Source organism: Miniopterus natalensis, chromosome 2 (assembly GCF_054644295.1).
Source record: "Miniopterus natalensis isolate mMinNat1 chromosome 2, mMinNat1.hap1, whole genome shotgun sequence".
In the NCBI taxonomy this organism is placed as follows: Eukaryota; Metazoa; Chordata; class Mammalia; order Chiroptera; family Miniopteridae; genus Miniopterus; species Miniopterus natalensis.
In genome coordinates this window covers 21976182-21989909 of record NC_142082.1, presented here as the reverse complement: position 1 = coordinate 21989909, position 13728 = coordinate 21976182, and positions in this window count along the sequence as shown.

Genomic DNA, 13728 nt, shown 5'->3' with positions numbered 1-13728 from the left:
TACGTGGAATATAATGCACAAAATAAACTAAGGAACAAAATAGATCCAGAAACACAGAAGCATGGAACAGACTGAGGAATCTCAGAGGGAAGGCAGGGGTAGGGAGTGGGGAGAGATTAACCAAAGAATTTATATGCATATATGCATAACCCATGGACACAGACAATAGTGTGGGGAAGGTTTGGGGAGCGTGTGGGGTGGAGGGGATCAATGAGGGGGGGAAAAGAAGGACATTTGTAATACGTTCAACAATAAAGATAAATTTTTTAAAAAAAGAATGCTGCAAAAACAAGGTGAGCCCCAAAGTCTAAATTTAAAATATTTCTCAGCAATCCATTTACTTTATGTGAAATTATGTGATAGAAACTGTTAGAAAAACCATGTAGTAAGAAACTGAGACCTCTTCAAAAAAAGAAATTCATTGCTTTGGACATTTCAAGTTACCTATTTTGTAGCACATTTAAATAGACACTTTGCTAGATTACTTGTGTCAATTTAACATGATTAATTTGGATAATTATCTAAAAATTTTAAGAGACACTGGTTCTTTTGTGGTGGTGGAAACTCTGTTGATATCATGTGTTTTTGGTTACCGTGTGGCCCCAAGAGAAATTATTTTCTTCTGTTGTTTCTTGAAGAAAAGACTATAGAGAGAGGTTGCAGCTAAGGATAGAGCCAGATGCAAACCAGTCCAAAGGCACCAGAATGTTTCCACTCCTAGGCAAAGGGCAAGGTAAGGCGAAGTCCAGCCATAAGTAATGTAACTGATTGCCTTTGTGCTATAAATATTTAGGTCTTAACGTGCCCCCTTTTGAGTAAGGGCTGGATTCTGCAGAATTTTCTCTTAACATGGACTAGTCATTTTACAATGAACAGTTTATGAGGTGTGTTTGTGACTCAGGCTCTTGTCTGTAATGCCAGCATTTTATATTAGAACATATAAGATGGACAAATGATTCATATTTTTCATGAATAACAACTCATGTAAAAAGATGAATACCTAACAGAAAAATGGGTAAAGGTTAGGTAACAGGCAAATTAAACATCTTGTAAAAGTGTTCTACCTTGCTAGCAATCAAAGAAGTATGATTGTTAAATAGCATTTTTTATCTACCAAATTGGCAAGTGTGTAAAAATAATATAATCTCCACTAAACGAATGTTCAGATCTTTCTTACTGTATCGTAATAACTGGAGAGCAGTATGATAGTATGAGACATTTTTCAAAGTTTTATGTTTTTGAAACAGAAATCCTACTTTTAAGAATTTAGATTATGAAGGAATTAAGCAAGACAAATTGGGAGTTACAAAATAGCCACAGAGATGTAGATTACAGCATAGGGAATATAGTCAATAATATCATGATAAATATATATGGGGCCAGGTGGATACTTAAAGCCGAAGGAGGAACATTCTGTAAAGCAGATGCTTTTCTAACCACTTTGCTGTACATCTGAAACTAATATAGAATAATATTGAATGTAAACTGTAATTGAAAAATTTAAAAATATTTAAAAGAATATATTATTTAAGAGTTTACAAAGGTGCTGTTGAAAATGAGTATTTATTGCAGTGAGAATTTGTAAACAATGTAAACTATAGAGGACTTCCTAAATTGTAGGATATTTTTATGATGAAATATTTATCATACAGCAATTAACATTATATTTTCAAAGTATAATTAGCATGTGGGAATATGTTCATGATATATTAAGTGCAAAAGACAGACTTCAAAAAAAGTATGATTCTTAATTTTTTAAAATAAAAGATAATATGATTAGAAAAATACTAGAAGCATAAGTTAAAATTTTAACACCAGGTATCTCTAGGTATGAAAATACATTTTGATTTTTATATTTTCATAAATATTTATTTTTTGAAAGTGAAATACGAATTACGTTTAGGGTCATAGAAGACAATGAATGTGGTTTTCCTGAGAAAAGTAGGATGGAGTAAATTGCCTCTCATCATCAAAACATCATGATTCTTTCTTTGTAGTAAAAGAATATGTTAGAGCACTTGTCACCCACTCATCAGTTGATAAGGCCTTGATTTGCATATTAGCTAGTCCTGTGTGGCATGGCTTTAAGTCCAAGTGAGGAAATACACATTTTGATCTGGGAGTAAATGAAGTGCAGAAGTTTCAGAGGCATTGTATCCTCACAGGAGGAGAGCACAGACTAAGTACTGGCCTGGGGCTGGTTCTATAGTGGTAGGTGACACCCTATTTTTGTCTTTGATAGACCTTGCTTGGTGCAGCATTTCTCCAATTTTAAACACAACACACATGGCAAAAAGTTTTACAAACCAATCCAGCACACTCAAGTAGAGATAAGTGCATGTGCAAACACACACACACACACACACACACACAAAACAAAAGTTTCAATCACACATGAAAACGTACTAACCTCACCACATACTGACACTACTAGGCTGTTTCATTATTATAATAAAGAGCTGGGTATAATAGCAGAGAACTTTACATTGTAAAGGGAACTCAAAATATCCTGAACACGAACAAAAACTGAAATAAGCACTAGAAACAGAGGAAAGATCCAGAATCTCCAAAGCAAGGTAAACTCATTGAGGTGGGTGAGAAAAAACAGCTTGAACTCTTATTTATATTTAGTAATTTAATTTCCATTTACATGGCTTATAATTGATATATGACTACTGCACATGCATATAACTTATAAATAAACACAGAGTGGAGAAACTGGAGAATTTTGCTCGATTATTTATTTCCTTCATAGGGCTTCTGTGATCAAAAAGTTTGGAGAACAAGGTATGGTTTATATGTACAAAAAGAGTTGAAAGAAGAGATGTCTGGGAGTATCTAGTTAGGAAAGTTGCCCAGAAAATAATATTATTTTATTTGAGCCTTAAAAAAAAATTACGGTTGACCAAGCATATGTGCAAAAGATGTCCTGTAGAAGTTTGGTGTTCAGAGGATCAGATCACAGGGTAATGAGCAGGGGGCACCTTGGAGGATCCCCAAAGAGATGGCCATCGAATCTCAAGTTAAGAGAAACCATATAGGAAAGTAAGTGTAGAGGGGAGGTCAGAAAGTTCTTCTTCCTCTTAAAGACACTAGGGCGAGGGCACTATGGATGTTTTCTGAAGCTCTTCTGGTACTGGGGCCTTAGGGGTTGTGATGAATGCCATCACTTACTCAGCCAGATTTATTCCCCACTCATCTCTGCCTGTGTAATGACCCAGGAGGCCTACCCATGGCTTCATGAACAGATTCCCTTTTCCTGTTTCCTCTGTAAATTCTTCATTGTGGTGAGGAGTGGGCATTTGAATATCAGAGGGAAAAGGGAGGGTGAGTTTGGAGTATGTATTCCCATGGGTCTCTCCATGCCAGACACCGGCTACACTCCATTTCAGGCTGCCCCATGCTCTTTAGTTCTGGGCTCCAGAAACTACTCTGTTCTCTGACCTGGAGTGTAAGGGTTCTCCTCTGTTGCTAGCCCAGGGATAATACATTACTCTCTATTGGTTTTCCTAAATCCTGCTCCTACTTTTGTGAACATTAAAAATGTTCCACCGTCGAACTGTCTTCAGGTTTCCCAATTTGAGGGTGTTCTCTATAACCTGGGATCCTGACTGACAGGTGCAAAAGAAGTGAAGCTGGATTTCTAGAGGCAGAATGTGGAACAACTCTAGTCTGAACACATGGGGGCTGGGCAGCACAGAAAGAGAGATGGAGGTTAGTTGGGATGCAAATAAAAGGTTTATCAGGCCATTTCCTAAAGTAATCATGTAGAGAAGGGTCCTGAGGAAGCAAGTGCACTCACTCTAAGGTATCATATCCTAGACAGGAGAAGAAAAATGAAGGGGAAGGACCCCCAGGGGGCTTCTAAGGTTCCGCAGTGTTTAATTTCTTATCTGGTGGTTGATTCATAGGTGTTCATTTTATTGTATATTCTTATAATTGTACATATGTATTTTATGCACTCTTCAGTATGTTTATGTATGTCATAATTAAATATGTGGGGAGGAGGAAGAGTGGATAGAGTACCGTGAAGTGTATCACCCATGATTCTGTCGGTTTAATATTTGAATGTTTTTTATACTATTTTCTGCTATGTAATCTTCATTCTAGGATTGTGAGGTAGACTTTTTTTATCCTTTATTTTAGATATTCTCAGGAGTGTGGAAAAGTGGTATGTGCTAGCTGGTAATATTTTATCAACAGTTTAACCAGGAAAAAAATTGTGAAAGACTGCCCAGTCTATGGTGCTTCACTTTGCAAAACATTCTTACTTAACATCTCAGATCAATTTGTGAGCCAGAAGTGTTTTTAGTAAGTAATTATTATCTTCTAAAAGTGCCTTTAATCATTTACAGGAAATTTTAAAGTTCAATGAATGCAAAATCAAAGCTATTGCCAACTTGTGAAATAACTTTAAAAATATCTAGCTTTAAAATATTTACCATATTTTTATCAGTCTGGCATTCCAAAGCTAAGAAAATTTTCAGTTTTTCCTTAGTTATTGCAATAATGTAGAATGCTTATAAAAACCTAAGCAGGATAAAGTTTGGCATTATATTTTGTTTCTAAACAGAAAGTTCCCCAGTGCATATGTGCATAAAGTCCCCTTGAGATTGACCTAGCAATGGAGAATAGTTTCAAGGATAAAAACAGAAAAATGTCTATTATACTCATTCCCTACTGAGAATATAAATGAGTTAAGACATTATTATTAAACCCCTTTGAATTGGATTTTCCCCCCCAACAACTCACATTTACTACTGTTAGTTTCGTTTTAAAGTCAATGTGAATTCAGATGTGAGGAAGGAAATGCTTTATTCATATGAAATTTCTGCAGTGATTTATACACGAATGCTTCAAGCAAAAAGTAAGATAAAAGCACTTTATTTCCCACTTAGAATTCTTTTCCACACTTCAAAAGTAAAATTCTTTCTCACTGTTATTGAGTTTAAAGCCATTTAAAGTCCTGAAAAAATCATGGAAGAGAGAGTCTCTGCTTGGACTCAGTCCCATCCTACTACAGAAATTGCATAGGCTGAAGGTTTGGCTTTTCAGGCAAAAGGGAATAGAGGAAACTAACCAAGAAGATTGGATCAAAAGACACATAGTAGAAAGTCTTGTTTTGATGTTTATGGTGGGGTAGTGGGCTAAAAGGGGGGACAACTGGACAGCATTGAATTTTGGAGAGCCTGAAAAACTAGACTGAAAATTCAGCATTTTTTCACTTATCAATAGTAAATCATTAATATATTTTTGAGAAATGGAATAACCCAATACATGTAGTGCTTAAAGAGATTTAGTCAGTGTACCTGTTGAATTGTGTGCAGAGAAGACACATCTGGAGTAACCCGCAACAGCAACAATAAAAGCCTAGCTGAGGAGGAGGAATGCACAGGGAAATAAACTTGAAGAGTGATTCAGAATTTCAACCAAAGAGGGAGACTTTGCCAGAAATACGTATATATAAGGAGATGGAAGAATAGGGCATTATTGCAAAGCTTCCAGCCTCCAAGATTGAGAGGATGGTGGACCATTGGGAATGTGTTTGTCATTTGCATTTAGATTTGGGTGAGGAAGACCAGTCTGATTTGGGCACGTGAAGTTTATGATGACCATGGGGCATCAGGTTTTGGAGGTAGTGTGAGTGGTAGGGTCGTCACGAATGTAAAAATCTTGATAGTGGCTAATTCTCCAAAAGAATCAGACTGAGAGAAGAACAGAGGGGACAAGAACGATTTCTAGTGAAAGAGAAAAATGTTCATGAGCCCGGCTGGGCATGGCTCAGCGGTTGAGCATCGACCTAGGATCCAGGCGATCGGGGTTCAATTCCGGGTCAGGGCACCTGCCCGGGTTGTGGGCTCAATCAATGGCTCTCTCATCATTGATGTTTCTATCTCTCTCTCTCCCTCCCCTTTCCTCGCTCTGAAATCAATAAAGATATATATTAAAAAAAAATGTTCATGAAAGCAGAGTGAAGGAATAGGAAGAGAAGTAGGAGGAGAAACAGAACATGAAATGCTATGAAAACAGAGATAGAAGAGTTTTAAGAACTAGATGGATACTAAATTCAGACCTTTCACCAATGTCAAGAACATGAAATTTGAAAATAAGTTACTTTGGACGGAGTAGTTCAATGGATTGGTTAAAGTGAAAGTCAGAACATAGCAACTGAAGGTAGAGCGGAGGACAATCTAAATGGTGTTAGATATAGATCACAGTAATAAATAAGCAGAGACAAGAACAAACTAGAAAATGTGAAGTAGATCATAGATCACAGAACAGAAAGAGCAGGGACAATGGCAAGGGTTTATTTTAGGATGGGATTCTTGGGACATAGAAGAACTTTTTTTAAAAAAATATCTTCACTGATTTCAGAGAGAGGAAGGGAGAGGGAGAGAGAGATAGAAACATCAATGATGAGTCATTGATCCGCTGCCGGACTGGGGATCAAGCCAGCAACCAGGGCATGTGCCCTGACAGGGAATCAACCGTGATCTCCTGGATCCTAAGTCAGTGCTCAACAGCTGAGCCATGCCAACCATGAGAGAAGCTACATGTTTTGGTAGATGGTCTTGTAAGGTGCCATGGTGAGTCTGATAATGGCTCCAATGCTGTAAACTGATTTCTGGTTTTATGTTTTTGGCTTAAAATGATAAGTTTAAAAATCAGCTCACCATAATAAGAGGGAGAAAGAAGAAATGCTAAAATAGTATTTGCACTCAATTTCATTGTAGAAGACAGCCTTGCAACCTCCTTCTAACTGGTTAGAAAACCAGCATCTTACTTCCTGCTCAGGCTGTGAGGCTAGACACAAACCAGATGTGTGGTGACCTTATCAAAACCTACACACAGGCAGGAGGCCATAACATACTGTTTAAATACAGCCCACGTGTCGCTAATCCAGGCCCTCATTTTCCATGATGCACCTAAGGGGCTGGGGCCCAGGCAGCTGCAAAGGCCCCAGGCTAGAATTTTCAAAAGAACACTTTCGCCTGAGAGGAAAGTCTGTGCCATAGACAGCTAAGTCATGGAGCGGCCACTCTTCAACACTGAGATGTTTCACCTTAAATTAAGCCACCAGGAGAAATCTGACATATAATTTTGACCTTTTTCAATGTTCTCCTAATGAAAAGAAGAAGGGGAGATGGGACCTTGAAAGGTCAACTTTCAGAACCTGGAAAAGACAAACAGAATAGCGTTTGTTTGTTTTTTCAACATGACTCAAGTAATAGACTCCTGCCACTTCCCTTGTGGTTCAGTTCTGCCATCCAGTATATCTCTCATTGGAAATTTTTGTATTTTTAATATTCAGCTTTGACATTTCTCTTAATTTGTTTCCATGGCTTCTTTTAGGCCACCCTGAAAATATTTTTATTTTCTTTTTTCTCTCTCTCACACACACAAAAACATATATATACACATGCATGTGCGCACACGCGCGCACACACACACACCTTCCTCTCTCTCTCTGATTTTAAAGGACTCAGCCTTCAAGTTACAATTCAACAAACATGTGCTAAATACCAACTGTGCACTAATCAGCCGTTTATTCTTGATTTATTTTGAAAGCAATTATATTGTTTTTAGGGAAAAATAATAAAATTTTTATGGGAAAATTTTATATTGAAAATTCTAAAGAAGAAAGGTATAAGAAATTTTTTATATTCCACCATCCATTAGCTACCTCTTCATGCATATTTATTAGTATATGTGTTTATATTTTTTTCAAAATAGAATCATACATATTTTCTATAAGCACCATCTTTTACTCAGAATGCCATGAATATCCTTCCTAGTCAAAATGTATCATTATCATTTTTAATAGTTAAATCATATTACATAATATACATACACTGTAATTTTCCTAACTAGTCTCCCAGTGGTGGTCATCTAAGTTATTTTACATTTTTATTCAAATTTCAAGAAGCAACCTTATATATACACTGTTTTTAATTTTTTCTCTTAACGCTTTTGTTAGTAGGTTGGCAACTCCTTTCACTTGTGTTTGTTCTCCTTCTACTCCACATTGGCTTAAAAGACCTTGAGAGTAAAAATCTTTAATATGAAGATATTTCATGGAGGCCACATTTTATGCTCTGCTCTGGGCAGACGAGATCAGAGAATGAAAGTTGCATTCAGGCAAATTATGGTTCAACACTCAGACATATGTCTTGAAATAACTGAAATAATTATTAAATAAATGAGATAATATAGCTCTAAAAGCGTGCAGATGGTGGCATAGCCCAGTAATTGTTAAAACAAATATCATCATTATGATATAATTATAGAAGGAATGGCTTCATTAAGTGGTGAATTCTTAGGTCTTTATTACATTTGTACTAAAGCTAGATGAATAATTTTGAGCAATTACAAGAAAAATTGCTCTTAGGTGAATGTTTGAGCAAGCTGACCTCTGGTATATGACACTCTCTTATAATTTTCTAAGATTCCAAAGTGGAGCAAATAATGAATTGGGGTTTAACCTCACTACTGCCTTCTTAAATTCTAACCCCCTGCCCCTGCTGAAAAGGTATGTATGCTTTAATAAGAGATTTCTGATCAGTTTAATTTTGGCAGATTCTTGGCAGGTAAACAGAGAGGGATATTTGGAGTCAGTGAAGTCTTTCAGAGTGCCTATTTAAATCACAACTTTTCTACTATCTATTTATTAGTCTCCAACTTAGATTTCATGGGTCTCAACTAGGACTAATCTTTCACCGCTCCACCACACACACATTTCCAGAGTATCAGCCCATAAAATTTCCTGGCTTGGGGGATCAATGGGTGGATAAAAAAGAAAGAGCAATAGGAAGAAACATGCACATTCCTCAATATTACACTATATCCCCAATTACAAATCATGAAAAGATAGGCTACATTAGATATCAGGACACATGTAAACAGAGGCTGTCAATCACATAGCAGAAGGGCACAAAATAGACACCTTGTTTTGATAGTGAATTTCTTACAACAGCTCTCAGAACAGCTTTCCTTCCGAGAGAGCATCTCTTCCCACCTCCTAGGAACCAGGGCCAGCCAGCATGCATGCATGCATAGAGTATTGACTACAATGTTCTTAGCCTTGCTCATACAAATAAAGTCATGGAAAGTAGTATTATTCCACCAAGAAAGAAAGGATGCATTATTGCAGCTGAAGGTTTGTATTTGGAAATTTAATATTTCCCAAAGTAAAAAGTTTCTCAAATAAACTTTTGACTTTTTAATAAAAGAAATAGTGTCCTCAAATAAGAAGTGAAACGCATATACTTTTCCAGAGGCTAACTCTTTGTAGCTCACTATTAGCCTCTGAACCAATCTTAGAAGAATATGCTGAAATAAAAAAAGAAATAATGTATGTTCAAGTTCTTTGAAGAGATACAGACTAATCTTTAATGATAGCAATGGTCTTCAACTTCTCTGTTCTCAGATGTGAGGAAGAGTTCAGGAAAAGGAAAGGTCCCTAGAACAGAAATAGTTTGCATTTGCCTGAAGCTCTTAAAATTATGCCATACCCTGAAAAAATGTGTGATTCTCTTTTTCCCCCAAATATTTGCAATGGTTTTCCATGCAGTGTAGCTGGTGCCTTTTAGTTGGCATACTCTCACCTTGAGCGTTATTTTTAAGTTTGAGGTACTTAAAGATCTAAGATAAAACATTTGCTTACAAACTGGATTTTCTGGAAGTTTTGGTAAAAGAAAGTCAGAATTATTATAATCAAATGAAAATAGATATTATGGAATAGAATGCATCATTGATATACATTATTGTGTTTTTAAAATTATCCATATAAATTATCCATATAATTTCAAGGTTTTCCCTTTGCAGTCAAATGAGAATAGGAGCAGTGACATATTCCTGCCAGCCTCAGGAATACTTTTGTGGAAAATTTTGAGAGGCATTTACCTAAGAGTAGAGCACATACTTCCAGCCTGGTATTCAAAATCCTTCATAATGTGGTCTCAACATTTCTCTTTTTCCATTTCTCTTCTATCTGAAATCTGAACACCAGCTGGCATGTCCACCCCCTCATTACCCTCAGGCATGCCAAGCTGCATACAACACCTCAACCAGTTTCTCTCCTACGATGTTCCTTACCTCTACTTCTCCCTTACTTCTGGTTTTCAAAGTACAGCTCCAGTAAACATTTCTGATGCCAAATCCCTTGGTGATTCTCCTTTCCTCTCTACCACATCTATATTTTATTTCATGTTATTTTCCTTTAGTGGCAAAATACATTGTTTGGTTAACAAAACATACTGTTTCTTATTTTAATTGTACTTATTGTCTTCCCAACTTAGACTGAATAGTCCTAGAAGGAAGGACTTTTAATAGTCTTCATAACTCATGACACAGTGTCAAGCACATAGTAATACAGATTATAATACATAACCAACATATTAGAGATCATTGAATCTGAATTTCTCATTTTACAGATAAGGAGGTAGAGATCAAAGGTAGAAAAATGACCACAAAATGCATGAAAAAAAATGAGAAAACCTGAAGGGTAACAAAGAAGAGTGATTTTATTGAGCTTTTCTCCTTTTAGTTTTGGTAGAAATTGATTCTGCATAAAGCCTTCTACCAAGTAAGAGAGAAATAGAGACAGAGTGACTGTCACTATAGCCTATGGCACATAAATTAGGTCAGAAACATGGAATTTTGTCTAATGGAAAAGATTGTTTCATTGGTTTCATTCTGGCCTCTGGGGATCTTTTATGTTGATCTGAAGGATGTCTGGTATTTCCTGAAAGCAGAAGGCACTGCATTCTTGTGATTTCCCTCATCTACACTGAGCAGGAGTTTGGCCTTCATTTTTTAGCATGGGTTTATTTTTGGAGTGTTAGCTATGTACATGCAAAACCATAAGTCCCACAACAATCCTCTGAAGATTTCTTTACAGTTCCTACATTGCCACTGAATTGGTTTGTTCAGGTGTGTCAAACCTCCTTTTTTTAAAAAATAGATCTTTATTGATTTCAGAGAGGAAAGGAGAGGGAGAGACAGACAGACAGAAACATCAATGATGAGTCATTGATCGGCTGCAGCGCACAACCTGGGCATGTGCCCTGACCAGGAATCGAACCCCGATTGCCTGGATGCTAGGTTGACGCTCAACCGCTGAGCCACGCCCGGCCGGGCGAAACCTCCTTGATTTAGTGTGATGCCATTTGAGAGGTTAGTGAAGGGTGAGGATTGAAAGAAGTGGGAATGTTGGAGATGGGAAATAAGACTTGTGTCTACTAGGGTATAACTTGAGAGTGCAGCTGAAATTGGAACTTTTTTATTCATTCTTCATTCTCTTTAGAAGAATGATAGTATTGGTCTATGTAGCCTATATTTATTAACTATGAACCTCATAACAATCCTATAAGATGAGTGCTATTATAATTAGAAATGGAGGCTAAGAAAGGCTATAACTTGCCCAAGTAAGCTAGCTTAATAGGTGTTAGTACCAGTATTTGAACCCAGGAAGTCCAGAGCCAGAGCCATACTTCTATCTAGTGAGCTACACTGCTCAAAGGAGAGATTTAAATTAGAATTAAAATTAATTTAGAAGTAAGTTTGTGATACAAGAGAAGTTTAAGTCAGTGAAGCTTAAAGTGGTAGACTCACACCTTTATCATTGATTTAAATTATTTATGAGACATGGATTGGTCGTGTATATATACACAACTTTAGAGAACTTATGGAGAAGTTTAGTTGTCAAAGCAATTCAGACTTCAAACGTTCGAAAAACTCCAAATTCAAATACTCCTTTCTCACCTAATTAGACAGTAAAAGAACTTTGTGGAAAAATACAATATTCATCAATGAAAGAGGCCTCCAAAACTCATTTATGGGTGAAGCCCCATCTATATCGAAATATCAAATATGAAAGCTACTCCTTAAGTGATTCAGACTGACACACGTTTTATCTACACCTTTCCTGTGAGAGAGAGGTTCTTAAGCAAGAAGGGGTAGGTAACATGATGAAAGTTGTATTTTCAGAGAATTGACCTAGAGAATGGGTAGGAGATGAGTGAGGGCAAAAGATGAGAAAAGGAGAAGCCCATGAGGAGACTATGCCAGTAATTCGGGGATGATGTGGCTGTCAAAGTAAATGCTGAAACTTTTGTCATGCAAGATTGATTATAAATCTATGCCCAGATATGAAAGTTGAAAGATGAAGAAATAGAAAATGTGTCCAAAGTTTGTAGCCAGGAAGGCAGAGATAAGGGAAGTGTCAGTGACAGAAATGAGCTGGCTCGGAGTGAGGCTGGAATGTGAGACCCATAAAGGCAGGAACTATGGCAAATTCATATTTGTACCCCCAGTGCCTGTCACTTAATAAGTTCTCAGTAAATGCTGACTATGTGAATGAAAGAATGAGCCTGAGATTTTCATTTTGGGGAAAGAGGAATCACTTTTAGAGGAAGGTGATGTACTGACTTTGAGGAAAAAAGGGAGTATGTATTAGTTTGCTCAGGCTGCCAAAACAAAGAACAACAGACCAGGTGGCTTAAGCAACAGAAGTTTATTTTCTCACAGTTCTGGAGAGTAGAAGGCCCAGATCAAGGTGTTGGAAGAACTGGTTTATTCTAAGATTTCTCTTCTTGGCTTGCAGCAAGTAGATGGTCCTCTTCTCCCTGTGTCTTCACACTGTCTTCCCATTATGTGTATCTATGTCTTAATTTCTTCTTTTAATAAGGACCCCAGGCACATATTAGGGTCCATCCATATGTCTTCATTTTACCTTAATTACCAATTTATGTGTCCTATCTCCAAATGCAGTCACATTCTGAAGGTATTAGGTATTAGGACATTAACATATAAGAGGGAGACACAATTCAGCCTGTAAAAGATGGTTATCCAACTGCATATGTCACAGGCAACTGGAAAATTAAGATTATAACATGGGAAGGAGGACCAAGTTGAAAAGAGTGATTTGAAGGACTTAAAAGTGGATGAAGCCATGAGATATAATCTTGCATAGCAAAGTGTTCCAAATAGGGGAAAAAATATAAACAAACATTGGGGTTTCTCAGATAAGATTTGGGGAGTGACTGAATCTAGGTGGGTCCAGCAAATAATAAAGAAAATGAGCTTCATAGTTTTACACTAGAATCACAATCCAAACAGTGCGATCAAAGGAGCTCCTAATCTTCACTCCCTCTGAGTGGGATTTAGGACAATTACTCAGCTGAGCTGCATCATTATGCCTCAGGCAAAGACTCATCTGGCAAAGAGATTTGGTGAGTTTTGTGACTACAGAGGAGATTTTAGGTTTGTGATTGTAAACCTATTTATTACTAGTACAAGATTGGCACTACTTTCTCTAAAGACAAATGTGTGCTTACAGCTGGGGATACTGTTAACATCAAAGGAAGCTCACTGTCTTTTCAATTTTCACATCTTTTACTTTTCTCTCTAACACTGAATCAGTATGGTTGGGTCCACATGCTATAATTATACCAGTAGTGTCCTCAAAGCAACTAACTATAGAATTTGTGCCAAATAATGGCTGTTATGATGCTGATATTACAAAGGTAAGTCCAGTGAGCCCTAAAGTGGCCTAGTGAAGAGGATTGCTGCCATGAGAAACCATAATTTTCATTCTCCTGTTTGAAGCAGTGCTATTCACTGGTAAGGGCCTCAGGAAGGCATGGGTCAGAAATATAGTCTGGGAATTAAATGTAAAATTAATACCCTATAAAGGCTTCTACTTACACTTAAAAAAGACCTTCAAAC